Source organism: Bubalus bubalis, chromosome 24 (assembly GCF_019923935.1).
Source record: "Bubalus bubalis isolate 160015118507 breed Murrah chromosome 24, NDDB_SH_1, whole genome shotgun sequence".
Lineage (NCBI taxonomy): Eukaryota > Metazoa > Chordata > Mammalia > Artiodactyla > Bovidae > Bubalus > Bubalus bubalis.
The window spans coordinates 23,910,105-23,925,590 of record NC_059180.1 but is presented as its reverse complement, the minus strand read 5'-3'; the positions used below and the strand labels follow the sequence as shown (position 1 = coordinate 23,925,590).

General features: G+C 42.7%; 1 non-coding gene across 3 annotated transcripts; it reads left to right on the top strand.

Annotated features, from left to right (window-relative positions):
* Positions 1-2,126: 2,126 nt before the first annotated feature.
* On the top strand, positions 2,127-12,149 carry LOC112581868. 3 transcript variants are annotated; one of them, XR_006640576.1, is made up of 7 exons: positions 2,127-2,690; positions 2,839-4,432; positions 5,072-5,417; positions 5,540-5,633; positions 6,683-6,752; positions 10,158-10,323; positions 11,898-12,149. It is a non-coding gene; the product is annotated as an uncharacterized LOC112581868 (transcript). The 3 variants fall into 3 exon arrangements; XR_006640575.1 differs by having other exon boundaries at positions 2,839-5,417; XR_006640577.1 differs by lacking the exon at positions 2,127-2,690 and having other exon boundaries at positions 2,935-2,977; positions 4,328-5,417.
* The last annotated feature ends 3,337 nt before the right edge of the window (positions 12,150-15,486 follow it).

Genomic DNA, 15,486 nt, shown 5'->3' with positions numbered 1-15,486 from the left:
TCACTCTCCTCTTTCACTTTCATCAAGAGGCTTTTTAGTTCCTCTTCACTTTCTGCCATAAGGGTAGTGTCATCTGCATATCTGAGGTTATTGATATTTCTCCCAGCAATCTTGATTCCAGCTTGTACTTCCTCCAGCCCAGCATTTCTCATGATGTACTCTGAGTAGAAGTTGAATAACCAGGGTGACAACATACAGCCTTGACATACTCCTTTTCCTATTTGGAACCAGCCTATTGTTCCATGTCCAGTTCTAACTGTTGCTTCCTGACCTGCATATAGGTTTCTCAAGAGGCCAGTCAGGTGGTCTGGTATTCCCATCTCTTTCAGAATTTTCCACAGTTTATTGTGATCCACACAGTCAAAGGCTTTGGCGTAGTCAATAAAGCAGAAATAGATGTTTTTCTGGAACTCTTGCTTTTTCCATGATCCAGCGGATGTTTGCAATTTGATCTCTGGTTCCTCTGCCTTTCCTAAAACCAGCTTGAACATCTAGAATTTCACGGTTCACGTATTGCTGAAGCCTGGCTTGGAGAATTTTGAGCGTTACTTTACTAGCGTGTGAGATGAGTGCAATTGTGTGGTACTTTGAGCATTCTTTGGCATTGCTATGTTAAAGTGGGTTTGGTGGTTAGGGCTAGGGTTAGCATTAGTTAGTTTGATTAATATGTGTCTCTGTGTATTCCTCCTTGAATTTACCCTCTGTGGTACTCTCTGAACTTCCTGAATGTGGCTGACTGTTTGCTTTCCCATGTTAGGAAAGTTTTCAGCTATTATCTGTTCAAGTATTTTCTCAGGCTCTTTCTCTCTCTGTTCTCTCTCTCCCCCATAATGCAAATGTTGGTACATTTAGTGTTGTCCCAGAGGTCTCTTAGACTGTGTTCATTTCTTTTCTTTTTTGCCCTTTTAATCTGTTTCATGGCAGTAATTTCCAACATTCTGTCTTCCAGCTGCTTACTTGTCTACTCTACTGCATCATTTATTCTGCTATTGATTCCTTCTGCTGTATTTTTCATTTCAGTTATTGTATCCTCCAGCACTGTTTTCTGTTCTTTGTTTCTTTTAGCTGTTTGTTAAACATTTCTTGTATCTTCTAGGTCTGTGCTTCCATTATTTTTCTGAGATCTTAGATCATGTTTACTATCATTACTCTGAATTCTTTCTTGGGTAGATTGCCCACCTCCACTTCACTTAGTTGTTCATCTGTGGTTTTAACTTATTCCTTTGTCTGGAATATATTCTTCTGCTGTCTCATTTTGTCATCTGACGTTTTGTGTTTGTGGTCTTTTTTCCATAGGGTGCAGGCTTGTACTTCCTCTTGCTTCTTCTTGCAGGAATCTGCCTTCTGCTGGGTGAGGCTGGTCTAGAGGCTTGTGCAGGCCTCATGGTGTAAGCGCCTTGTGCCTATCCACTGGTGGATGGAGCTGGGTCTTGTTCCTTTGGCATGCAGTGCCAAGGTAAGGAGTATGTTTAGAGATAGCTCTGGGCTCAGAAAGGTTTTAGGCAGCCTGCCTGTTGATGACTGGGGCTGTGTTCCTACCCTGCTGGTTGTTTGGCCTGAGGCATCCCAACACTGGAGCCTACAGTATCTTGAGTGGGGCCAGGTCTGGGTGACAAAAGGGCAGCCTCGAAGAGAGCTGATGTCAGTGAGTATTTCACAGTACTTCCATCACCAGTGTCCCTGTCCCCATAGTGAGCCAACAGCTGCCTCTACCTCCTGGAGCCGCCTCCAAGACCAGCAGGTAGGTCTGGCCCAGGCTCCTATGAAGTCATTGCTTCTTCCCTGGGTCCTATTGCTCATGAGACCTTGATTGCACCTTCCAAGTGTGGAGTGTCTCTTTCCCCTAGTCCTGTGGCATTTCTGTGATCAAGCCTCACTGACATTCTAAGCCAAATGCTCCAGGGGTTCCTCATCCCAGTGACAGATCCTCAGGCTGGGGAAACTGACATGGGTCTCAGAACTGTCACTGCTGTGGGAGAACATCTGTGATATAATTATTTTCCAGATTGAGGGTCACCCACCCCAGTGGCTCAGCTGGTAAAGAATCCACCTGCCAGTGCAGGAGACACAAGCGATGCAGGTTGAATCCCTGGGTCAGGAAGATCCCCTGGAGAAGGAAACGGCAACCCACTCCTGTCTTCTTGCCTGGAAAATTCCATGGACAGAGGGGCTTGGAGGGCTACCGTCCATGGAGTTGCAAAGAGTCGGACATGAATGAGCATGCATGCAGGCAGGCAGGCATCCAGCGGGTATGGGACTTGATTATTTTGCAGTTGCAGCCTTGATTCTGTCTTCTTGTGGCTTCTTCTTTGTCTTTGAATGTGGATTTCCTTTTTTTTTTTTGCTAGGTTCCAGTCATTTTTGTCTATGGTTATTCAGCAATTAGTTTTGATTCTGATGTTTTTGTGAGAGGAGGTGACACCAAGGTCCTTGTCCTCTGCCATCTTACTTCCATACCTTCCTTAACAATTTTTGATTATGCTGTAATGCACATAAATCAAATGAACCATGTTAACCCTTTTAAGTGCACAACCCTCCTGTGTTAAGTAGACTCACATTGTTGTGGATCATTACTTCTTGAGTGTTGTTTTTTTTTTTTTTTCATGTCTGTTTAAAGTTAAAAGATGCCAGTGCTGAACTTGAGAATTTGGACCTGAGAGCCTTGAGGAATAAAAACTGCCAACTTGTAGGTATGTTGTTTGTTGGGAGGAAGGCCCCACATAATGGAATTAAGTTTGCTGGGGGAAGGTGCAGAATTCTTCTTGTCTTCAGGGTTCTGCCTCACTTTTATCCCTACCCCAAACAACTTCTCACCCAAAGAAAATGCCTTCCTTACAGAAGATAGAAAGAATCTAAAAGACATCTGTGATACACTGAGGTCTGTGAAAGCAGAGAAGGAAGTGGAATTAAAAATGCTGAAGAGAAAGGAAGCCTTCCTTGTTGAATTCTATGAACAAAGAAAAATGGCTGCAGAAGAGTAAGATGTTCATATGTTCCAAATACTGTTGTATAAATGAATGTGTCAACTGATGTAGATAATCATATTTCTTTTAGAATAGGTTCCAGGGTATTTTTGCCAAATTCATCCAACACATTCATCCTACCTTGATTTCCATAATCCACATTTTTCTTTCTGTTCTAAGTGATCGTCACACATTCTTTCTTATAGTTTTTTTGGGTAGTAGAGGCATTGTCCCAGTATCAATTAAATTAATACCTGGATCCCCTCTGGTTCCATTTACACTGTTCTTTAAGTTTCAGTCCCAGCACATTGTCTGGTTCTCCCAACCCTCTGTCAAATCACACTTTATTCTGCACTCAATAGCTTACCATACAACCACTACATGACAGCCAGTCTAAAGCATTTGCTTAAAGATTGCCTGGGAGGCCAGACAAAAATACAGGTACATTTTTCTCCTTAGTGTTTTTATCCTTGTTTCTAGAATTTTTGAATTTTGCATATGATCCCATAGAAAAATATCAGATTGAAACCATTTGAACTGGAACCATGAACAAAATAATCTGATAAAAAACAGCAATGGCTTTGTTAAGCCATTGACCTTTACTGTTCTCAATATCAATGACTCAGTCTTATGAAAGTAGGTTAATACCCTGGAGCTGTTAGTTTTCCATCTGAAATCTGTCTCCTAGAGATTACACCCTGACTGTGTGATGGTGCACATCATTTTAACACAGCACTAAGATTTGCTTTTCCTTCTTGGATCTTTTTTTTGGGGGGAGGATTTTTTTTTTTTTCCCTTAGAAAAAGAGGTAGGGATTCCACTCCTGAACCATAGAAATTCTGGATAGTTATTGGAGAGTGTTAATGAAGCCATATCATGGAAGACTCTCTTTGGCTGATTGTCTGCATCAATACACAGCCTGGATGAAGAATCAGGGCTCCCCATGGAGGCATAAAACTAATTATGATCCCCTGCTTCATCATAATGTGTTTACTTGGGATGAGTTGGTCAGGCATCATTTTCCACATTGACGCGAATTGAGTCTTTACCATCTCAAATGCAAGACTGACCCTGGGCAGGCACCAAGTAGGTTTTTTATAAGACTTTATGATGAATGAATAGGAGTAAAGAACTGTAAAGAGAAACTTAGACTGCAGAGAGACTTGCTAGCAGGTCAGAGTTTGGTTTTACTTTAATCCTCGATGGGGGACTTCAGTTCATTCATCGGATTATGTTGTCAGTCTACACACAGATGGGGTGGTGGTGAGGAACATTTGAAGCTAGACCTTCAGAATTCTGGGAGATAAGGAAGTCCGAATTTCACACTGGCTACTGGACAATGTATATATCTTTTTCCATCTTAGGAAACTGAAAAAAAAAAAACAATGCGAGTGGGTGGAAAAGGAGAATCAGCTGTCAGCTGCAGAGGGAAATTTGAAATTAGTTTCAGCAGAAGCACACAATTACAAGTAAGGTTAAATACTAAATACTAAATACCAGTGGTTCATGACATTACTTTTGAGTTTTTGATTTTAACTTTTGTACAATGTTTGTACAATTAGCCCAAAGGTTCAGAAGAAATATACATAGAGAATGTATGGGGAAAAGATAAGTATTACAAAGAACAAACCATTTAAGTCACTAAAAATATACTGATCCCCAAAGCTGGCCAGACTGTATGGAGACTTAGTTGAAGTTACTTGAGAATGAACCTTGTTTTAGGAAGAACTGCATCCACTAATACAGTAGTGCCACTAATGGACCTAGTTTTGGCAACCCTGGAAATTATGGTAAGAATATAAGTAAAAAGAGAATAAAAGCTTTATGATCAGTCACTCATCACACAATAATGAGAGAAATTTTGGAAATGTATGGGAATTATATCAACTCAGAAGCCTGTAGGCATTATCTAAAATAATAAATAAGCAAAGGATGTTAATGGTAGGTTTGTTCTTACTGTCACTTTCTAATCATGTGAAAAGTGCTTTATATGTATTCCTAAATTATATTTGGAGATAGAGATGAGGATAACAGGAACTTGGGCAAGTATTAAAATCTGCTCAGTGTTAAGCTTTATGTGATGAAAGCAATTGTATCATAACTCACAGGCAACAGATTGAACAAATGCAAGAAGAACTGCAGCAGGAGGAGGATCAGCTTCAGACACCAGGTGACCTACCTCCACCCAAGTTACTGAGCACCTCAGGCTGCTGAAGAGGGGTCCTTAGATTCCCAATCCTGGGCGGGGGTTATTGATGTGTTGCCTTTTTCAGATTTCTCTTCTTGAGAAGAAGGCTCAGGACAACTGGGTAAGTGTTTTTTTTTCTTTCTCTCTTTCATGTTGTCATTGCCACAAATGAACTTGGGTGTGCTTTTGCTCCCACAGATCAAGGGTCGGATTTTGGAGAGAGAGATGGCAGAGCAGAGCAGGGAAGCCGCCTACTTGAGACACAAGTATGGGATTTCCTGTACAGTTTTTAAGGGTGTCTTTGCGGTATTAGGGCTAAGCCATTAGTGTTTAGTCAAGGACTGGTGTTGGAATTCTCACTGAAGTCCATTCTTTTTCTATATTCAAGATTGGTAATAATTGAAAAAAGGGGCTGCAAGAGAAACACGGGATGCCGAAACTGGTGCTGGGAAGACCTGAGACACAGAAACTCCCAGGGAGAGGTAGGGAGCACATTGTGAAGTGCAGCAACTTAACTCCTGCTGCAAGACCGCACCATGTCATTCTTTCTCCTGTGAATGATGATCGTGTTGCCCAGGAACAATAACCAGTGCTTACTGAAGACAAGAAGTTGTCTCAAGGAGTGACAGAATATGTTTTCTTCAGATTCTTCAGTCAGAATGACTTTCTGGGCCTGTGCCCTGTGATTGGTGGAGCTAAGGCCCCACCACTTACCGAGGACCCTCCCCATCCCCTTAGCCCCCAACCTTGGTTCCTCTAACTAAAGAGAGAGCCTGGAGGGCAAGTGGATCCAAGCTTGCTTCCCCACCTTGAAAATATGGGAGAGAATTTATTCTTTTTATTAGCAAAATAGGCATTCATTTACTGTTTTTGGAGGTTCCTTTATTCTATTTGTTTTATTATTTTACAATGGGTTAGGTAGTCCACTCAAAAATTAAATTTCTATGTAATTTTACTCCTCTAGCATCATCGCCATGACCTGACACTTTCACTGATGAATCTCCACAGCTTTCCTTTTCTCATTACTATAAAATTAGTCTATTTCCCTTTATGAATATTTATGTAATACCTGGTCACATATAGAAGACAACTTATACAGAGACAGGAAAATTGAAAAATCCCCCTGTGGCCCAAAAAAAGAACTCCTGTTCATGTTGAGGGTTTGTTGATATTCTGCCTATCCAAGGATATTCTCATTTCAGTTTCTAATCTGAGATTAAATTGGGATTTCCTCTGACATATATTGGGAAACGGTTGCTTCAATGTTGATTTCCAGCTAGTTGAGACCATCCACAGTTGGTTGATTAGTTATGAAAATACATGAACTCTGGCCCTGTGGTCTTCCTCAAAAGTCAGGGTCTTGCTCGCCTCCTGGGGATCACTTGAGGCATAGGGGAAACCCTTGACCTCTGGTAATGGACCTGAGAGTGGAAAAGACTGTAAGGTGGTGGAAGAAAGTACGTAGGATTGTTTTTCTTTCTCAAAATCTGTATAAATTTGAATAAACCTCCAATCACTTCTCCTTTATCAGATACAGGACCTGGCATGGCTCCCATGAGAAAGAGCAATCTTTCCCTACTAAGGATGTACAAAAGGGCCAGGTAAATGCTGTGGTCATTTATGGTTGCAACTATTTCTGGAAACTTCTTTTTATACAACACCCTTTCTTGACTTCATCTCTAGATTGTGTGGTTGATTTTGCTATATCTACCATGTCATTTTTACTTGGGAAAGCAAACTCCTCCCCAAGAATCTACAGGCTTCTCTGTTTTCAGCTAGTCACATTTGGTATCACTCCCAGAACCGGCATAAGCATGGGTTGACAGTGGTCTGTCATGAGGTCAGGGGCACCGGCAGCAGCATTCCTAAGAAGCATGGCATGTTGGCATAAGTCCTCCTAGAGGAGGTTGCCATTAGGCTTACCACAAAGACTATAGCCCTTCCTTAGAGACTACAGACCTTAGGACTGGGCCGCCTCAGGCCAAACCATAGAGGGAGAGAGCACAACCCCACCCATCAGCAGAAAATTAGTTAAAGATTTACTAGCATGGCCCTGCCAACCAGAGCAAGATTCTGTTTTCCCCACAGAGAGTCCTGCCCATCAGGAAGCTTGCACAAGTCTCTCATCCACAACCATCAGAGGGAAGACAGAATGAAAACCACAATCACAGAAAACTAACCAAAATGATCAAATAGATCACAGCCTTGTGTAACTCAGTGAAACTATGAGCCATGCTGTGGAGGCCCATCCAAGACGGATGGGTCATAGTGGAGAGTTCTGACAAAACATGGTCCACTGGAGAAGGCAATGGCAAACCACTTCAGCACTCTTGCCTTGAGAAACCCATAAACAGTATAAAAAGGCAAAAATACGTGACACTGAAAGATGAACCCCCCGGGCAGGTAGTTGCCCAATATGCTACTGGAGAACAGTGGAGAAATAGCTCCAGAAGGAATGAAGAGGCTGAGCCAAAGCAGAAATGACACCCAGTTGGGGATGTGAAAACTGGATGAAACTCACCCAGTCTGGTGGTGAAAGGCCAAACTAGAGATAGGGAGCACAACCCTACCCATCAGCAGAAAATCGGATTAAAGATTTACTGAGCATGGCCCAGTGGGCTCTGGAATCACTGCAGATGGTGAATGCAGCCGTGAAATTAAAATGCCTGCTCCTTGGAAGAAAAGACAAATCTAGACAGTGTATTAAAAAGCAGAGATATTACTTTGCCAAGAAAGGTCTGTATAGTCAAAGTATTATTTTTCCAGTAGTCATGTACTGGATGTGAAAGTTGGACATAAAGGAGGCTGATTGTCAAAGAATTGATGCTTTTGAACTGTGGTGCTAGAGAAGACTTTGAGAGTCCCTTGGACAGCAGAAATCAAACCAGTCAATCCTAAAGGAACTCAACCCTGAGTATTCATTGGAAGGACTGAGGCTGAAGATGAAGCTCCAGTACTTTGGCCACCTGATGTGAAGAGTCAACTCATTGTAAAAGACCCTGATGGTGGGAAAGATTGAGGGTGGGAGGAGAAGGGGGTGACAGAGGATGAGATGGTTGGATGGCAATATTGACTCAGTAGACATGAGTTTGAGCAAATTCTGGGGGGTAGTGTAGGACAGGGAAGCATGGCGTGCTGCAGTCCATGGTGTCCCAAGGTGTCAGACACAACTGAATGACTCAACAACAACAACCAGAACCATAAGTGCTTAGAGACTGAGGCCTGCCCAACTTTCTACTGTGTGTTCCTGAGGCCTGCCCACTGTGTGTTCCTGGAAATAATGTGAGAAGGATGACAGATAGCTCCATACTTAGGTCTCCTGGCACAGTTGACTCCCTCCTGATCTCCTTTGGGAATGTTACTAGATTACTGAAATGTGATATTACTATTGTTATTTTGTACCTTTGTGTGTTCTGTGAAAATTTAACGTACTTCACTTCAGTTCAGTTGCTCAGTCGTGTCCGACTCTTTGCAACCACATGAATCACAGCACTCCAGGCCTCCCTGTCTATCACCAACTCCCGGAGTTTACCCAAACCCATGTCCATCAAGTCGATGATGCCATCCAGCCATCTCATCCTCTGTCATCCCTTTCTCCTCCTGCCCGCAATCCTTCCCAGCATTAGGGTCTTTTCCAATGAGTCAACTCTTCGCATGAGGTGGCCAAAGTACTGGAATTTCAGCTTCAACATCAGTCCTTCCAATGAACACCCAGGACTGATCTCCTTTAGGATGGACTGGTTGGATCTCCTTGCAGTCCAAGGAATTCTCAAGAGTCTTCTCCAACACCACAGTTCAAAAGCATCAATTCTTCGGCACTCAGCTTTCTTCACAGTCCAACTTTCACATCCATACATGACCACTGGAAAAACCATAGCCTTGACTAGATGGACCTTTGTTGGCAAAGTAATGTCCCTGCTGTTTAATATGCTGTCTAGGTTGGTCATAACTTTCTTGGATAATATAAATTTTGTAATTCATTGCTACCCCATCTCTGTTGGAAAATATGCTAAACAGAATCATTCTAGTGACAACTAGGTTTAAAAATCTCAGTTTTCAGAAATATTATATTTTTAGTGGAACATGTACACTAAACAGAGTAGTGAAGGTCAATAATAACCTGCTGGGGTGATTTCCAACAAGCCCTTACATTGTGTTCATGTGAGCAGGTTGTGTCGTGCCCTTTAAGCTGTTAGAGCTGACACCTCTCTCATCTTACATCACAGGATTTATATACCTGAAATCAAAACACATTTGACTTAGTTCTGTTATTTACAGTGCTCAATTCTTTTTTTTCCATAGTATGCATTTCCCATAGGGTAGTTAAAGTTCAGAATTTCCTATGTATTAAGATAAATGAAACTGGGCCTGTCTGTTTATCGGTTTAGGATTCCCTGAAATCTTAAAACAGATGCATGGCTCCCCTGCAGGACTCCAGGAATCCCCATCTCCCTAGACATCTTTGTGCCCACGGGCAGCACGTCCAAGGAGATTAGGTCTCCTTTGTCATTAAGGAAACACAGAGGATGTGGGCATGATCTTGCAGGCAGAGCTTTTCCTAAGAGTAGCTATGATTCCATGTGCAGAGAATGGGCTTTTCATTTCCTTTCATTCTCTCTCTTTTTAGTGTACAAAGAACAAGTTTCTTTGGTGGTAGTGAAGGAGTGGTGGAGGGTTCTTCTGCACATGGAGGCCTTCCTGTCAGGAATATGCTACTTTAGCACTTTGGTATTTCCTCTGTTAATCCTCTGAGCTAGGACCCTTGACTTTATACATTTATAGATGCAGGCATTAGTATGTGTTAACAGTGTTTTATACCCTTTTAACCAATGCTGTGGGCAGGACCTAGAAAGATATGTGGAGTTCTCTGGCATTAGGCTGCTCTCTTGGAACCTGGAAGAGGGGAGGGTACCAGGTGCTGGGACCTGCTTCATTGGGTTTCAGCTTTTGTTGATATTGGGGCTTTTGTCTGTCATATCAACATATTTTAAACTTCTGTTCTACAGGTCAGTATGGATGCAAGAGGGCGCTTTCCTTTCCCATGACCACCCTGCTGCATGCCCTACCCCATGGGCTGCCCTTTATCACCACTCAAGGGCTGTGGGCCTCTTCCACCTCCTCCACCCTGGCTTCCTCTGGGACCCCACCCAATGCCTCCATATCTTTAAGATGGTAAGATGATCTGAAGAGTATGCTAACTTGCGAAGCATGTTCATTTATTTTTCTTTTGAGTTTTTAGAGGCAATGCAGATATGTATACTGATGGCTTTGTAATGCAAAGACAAACCTGACTGAGGTCATTGTAACATTTATTCCTCAAGTTTCTCAGGACATACATATGATGGACTGGTCTTCACATATACTGATGGGCTGGTCACCCAAACTGAGCTGGGCATCAGGTGTTCCTTGCAGAGAAGAAAAGAGGCTTTTTAGAGAACGAGAGAAATACCAGTTTTGCAGATTTGCCTCATACAGAAACCACTTGTTGGGTTCTGTGAAACATAAGACACATGCCTAATTTCAAGAATTAAAATATCCCGAGAGAAGCAGAGAGAGAGATAAATGATACATAAGTGACCCAGAATTTGTGATCATCGTAACAGAAGCACCAGTTCAAGGCCCTAGAGTGCAAAAGAGGAATCTGTGAGTCACACAGGAATACATGGGATGTTTTAGAAGAAAAAGTAAAAAGTGAGGTGGTGTCACTTAGATGGAACTGGAAGGCCATTCCCAGCAGGGCAAACAGTTTGGGCAGGAACTCTGAAGGCAGTAAGATGTCCACACGGGGCCGCTGTGTGTTGAAATGACACAGTTCTGGCAATGCATTATCCCCTTTAGACGCCATTGTTGCCGTAAAGCCCTTAGATAATAATGTCTCATTAGGATTATTGTTTTCATTGGATTTCTGAAAGTTCTGATTATGGCTGAAAGAAGGCTCTGGATATCAGGGGAACAGGGATGTTTAACTTGGTTCTTTCAGAATATTTTGTGTGGCTGAAGTTTTTTTTTTTTTTTTTTTTGGTCCAATGATTTGAAAATGCAGTCAGGATCTAGCCTTCAGCATAAGGCAGGCTCTTCCCAGGGAATTCAAGGTTGATCCAGGGCCACTCCTGCAGGACCCCTGTCACCACATCCTTGCATCCTCTAGTCTCCACCCCTGACTGTCAGCTTTGCATCTCCCGCATTTTCCTCACAGTATATTGTACATGATTCTTTGCTTGTATACCTGTTGTTCAGTCCCTAATACTCAGTGGGACCTAGACAGAGTATGAGCTTTTTATCATTAAAACAGGGATAATATTGATTTCTGATGTCATCGTGAGAAAGATGAGATCAAGTACATATAGAATTTTGCAGACTGGCTGAGACATGTTTGTCGCTCACTGCTCTTGTAGTTTAAAAGAAAATGTCTACACACAGAATCATCAAAGATATCCTGGAAAATACATTAAATTAACCTAAGGATATAAGCCCTGAGGCCTAGAGCTTAGCAATCTGTGCTTTAAAATACAAGGCAAAGACACTCTTTCCCCATAACAATTCATGTCCCACTCGTTAAAAAAGAAAGTAAGAGTGTGTGTACATTCAGAGATCTGACAAGAATTGTTTTCACTACGTATAGAGTCATAGATGCAGCCACAGAGTAAAGTGTTCATCAGAGATCACAGATATATTAGAGAAGGCAAAATGTGTGTAGGGAAAAATCAGATTACATTGAAATAAATCTGAATGTCTTTCCCTTACAGGAGAACCAGTTTAAATTTGAAGAGGATTTTGAGCCATGACAAGCAGACTGTGGTAATTGTATATTTAAAGAAGGTGTCAGGTCTACATTCTGGCCCGAATGTTTCCCTGCCCCTTCCGCTACTGTCTCTCCCATTGTCAGCCCTAATAAACCTTCCACAGTTCTATCTCTGTGTCAGTGTGTGCTTCCTGGAGGACCAAGAGTCACACCCATTGTGTACACGGGGTGTGGTTCATTGACACCCAGGTCACAAACAGGCAGGACCTACAGCAATGGGGCAGAAGCAGGGGCATCCGCAGAGGTGGTGTTGAGTGCAAGGGGGCCCAATAGATCCTTCCAGGGTGCTGGACACATCCTATGTCTGGACCTAGGGATGGTTGTGTTTATTCAGTCTATAAATACTCACTGAGTGCACGGATCCTGTCAGTCACAGGGGTGTCTGGTCATCAGAGAGACAGGCATCTGTCCCCACGAAGTGGCCATTTCTTATTGTGAGGAAAGGAGGATTTGCCAGGAGTGGCTGAGGGAGTCCAATGCGGGGGTCCTGACTAATCCAGGCTTTGTACTCTTCTTCCCCCACCCTGCCGGCTGTCCCTAATAGCACAAATCCAGGTGGCTCTGAGTGGGGTGAGTAATGGCAAAAGTTTCCTTAGTAAGTCCCATGAGCTCCTTTAAGCCTCCCACAATCTCTTTATTGGCAAATGTGCAGTGATGGTTGAGACCCCCATCAGTGTCTAGAAGAAGATGTTGGGTAGAAATATCTATCTCCCTTCAAGTCCCCCAATCCAACCCATCCTGCCCCAGTAGCCCTTGGAGCCTGCAGGGTCCCCCCTCCTTCCAGGTGGCAGAGGCACCAAAGTCCTTCAGCAGCTCTGGGGTCAGGGCTGGGCCACCAACAGGTCCAAAGTGTGACTGGGCTGCCCAGGAATAGCTGGGAGCCCCAGGGCAGCAGATAATACCAGTATGAGCAGTCTCTAAAACAGATTCTTGCCCACTATGAGCAGAGCCTGGGCCAAATCTTGCCAATGAGGGTAGGAGGACTGGGAGAATTGGTGCCCTGTGGGCCTCGATAGTGATGGACTGGAGCAGCGTGCCTGAGGGCCTGCGGAGAGAGAGATAGAGGAAGGGAGAAGCAGGGAGAGAAACAGTGATTGAGAGAGAGGGGTAAGAGTCAAGTCCCAGAGAGTGACAGAAAGTGCCAGAAGGGAACAACTGTAGAGAGAAGCAGAGATGAGAGGAAGCAAAAAGGAAGGAGTGGGCCAGTCCAGTGTATGTGGTGGGGAATGATGGACCAGAGTTGAAGCCACTCTGTGAAAAGACCGAGAGTGGAGGAGGCAGAAAAGGCAAGATTCCTAGGCATCACAGTTTCTGGAGTTCTGATGCTGCATCCTTCCTGAAGCTGAGCTTCCTAGGGATCATCACACTTGGAAAGATTTGTACCTTCCATTTTGTTTGGGATTGCTGGTTCCAAAGGATTAGCTTTCAGGAGTAGAATTTCCTTTTAGCAATAAATCCTAGAGTCTAGCTTGTGGGGAGTTGACCCTGACTCCTCATATACCTAGTCATGTTGCATTTCCCACCGCACCAGCTGGGCCTCCATTGTTCAAAACCTGACTTGAGGCAATGTGCTGGCCCCACTATCCATAGCCTGGAACTAGCAAGGATGGAATTGAATCCCTCCTGAGGTTATCAGGCTTCAAAGATACTGGGTCTCTTACTGTCAACCAGCTTCCCTGGTGGCTCAGGTGGTAAAGCGTCTGCCCGCAGTGCGGCACACCTGGGTTCAATCCCTGGGTCAGGAAGATCCCCTGGAGAAGGAAATGGAAACCTACTCCAGTATTCTTGTCCGGAAAATTCCATGGATGGAGGAGCCTGGTGGGCTACACGGTTCATGGGGTCGCAAAGGGTCAGACACCACTGAGCGACTTTGCTTTCACTTTACTGTCAGTCAACCGGAATTCCTTCCAACCCTAAGGAGCTGGGACCACCAATAAATTACTGAGTAGTATCAAATAAAATGTATCGTGGATTCACACTGAGCACTATAATGTGCAAATTGACCAAATTAAGTGCACTGTTGCATTTACATAACTCTCAATAACCCATTTTGTGGATGAGGCAACACAGAGGGGCTGTGAATTTCCCAAGGTCTCATGGGAGGGGGTACTATAACTTTGCCTTGAACCAAGGTCTACCTTGGAGAAGGATTCTACCTTTTACAATCCTCTTCCTATGACCTCTCCCTGAGGTTTTGAGGAAGATGGTTGATTCTATATTGGAAAATTTCTCCTCCAAAGACATTAAGTCATGCATCACTCAGGACAGACATGGTTATAGTGTGTTCACTTGTGATTCAGATTCTCAGTGGCTTCCCGCATGAAGGTTTAGTTCTCTCACAAACTGCATATTTGCAGAAGGTCAACTGTGTTTCTGGTCCACATCATCATCTTAGTGAAATTTAGGTTAATAGTTTAATGTCCCTTTGGAACATAAACATTCCTGTGAAGTTTCAAGGAAGACTTGATAAGGCACCATTGTCTCAGGAAATTGGCTCCCTACTAGTGTTAAGTCATGTATCATCATAAATAATAGAAAAACCCCTCAATCCAATATGCATATGACCAATATTTAAAATATAAGTAATTTTATGAAATATAAAGCACTGCATTGGTTTATTCCATGACAAATAAGACATAACACTTACAATGAATTGCTGTTTCGAATGGGAAAGTGGTGAAAAAAGCAGTGTCATTTCTGCAGAGATGCAGGTACTTCAACTCTCTAGAACAAGCTGAGTAAGTTTACAATGCTTTTCTCCATTACCAGTCCCTCATCACATACACCCATCCTGAAATGAGCATCTGCTTCTGATCATAAAAAAGCTAAAAACCTGTGCACACATTACCAAGCAACATATCAAATACACAGATCACAAGATACACACAGACACTGTCAATTTAGTTGCCTGACAGTGCAGGTGTGGGTGTCGATTATGATCTGACACCTCGGCATCTACACAGAACATCAGATTGAGAGAGGGAGGCATGGGGTAGAGGGATAAAATGGAGACAAGGTACAGTCAGTCATATACATGCATGTCCATCACCCAGCCACAAACCACCCCGTGTATCTGTGATCTTTTTCCTTAGTGACTAGCGTAACAGAATGTTTGACGCACAATCAAAAATACAATCCTGTGCAAAGTGCAAGAACTATGATCAATAAAAGAAAAATTAAAAAAAAAAAGAAGACTCATATAGATTAACATGTTGGAGTTAGATTAAAAGGAATTCAAAACAAACACTATATAAAGATTTTAAAAATGAAATTAGTAGAAATAAAAAATAATTTTCGTATAGAATGCCAATTTATTAAAAATCAATTGAACATTTGAGAGCAGATATCCTAAATTATATTTGAGCTGAAGAACTCAAAAGAGAACTTGGGTAGGTTGGACTCCTAGAAGGTTTAATTTTTAAGCTTTAATACAGTTAGTGGAAAATATCCCAAACAAACAAAAAACCTAGAAAAATATTGGGATAAAAAAGAAGAAGCTATCTAAATAATTGGGAAATCATGAACTTATTTAT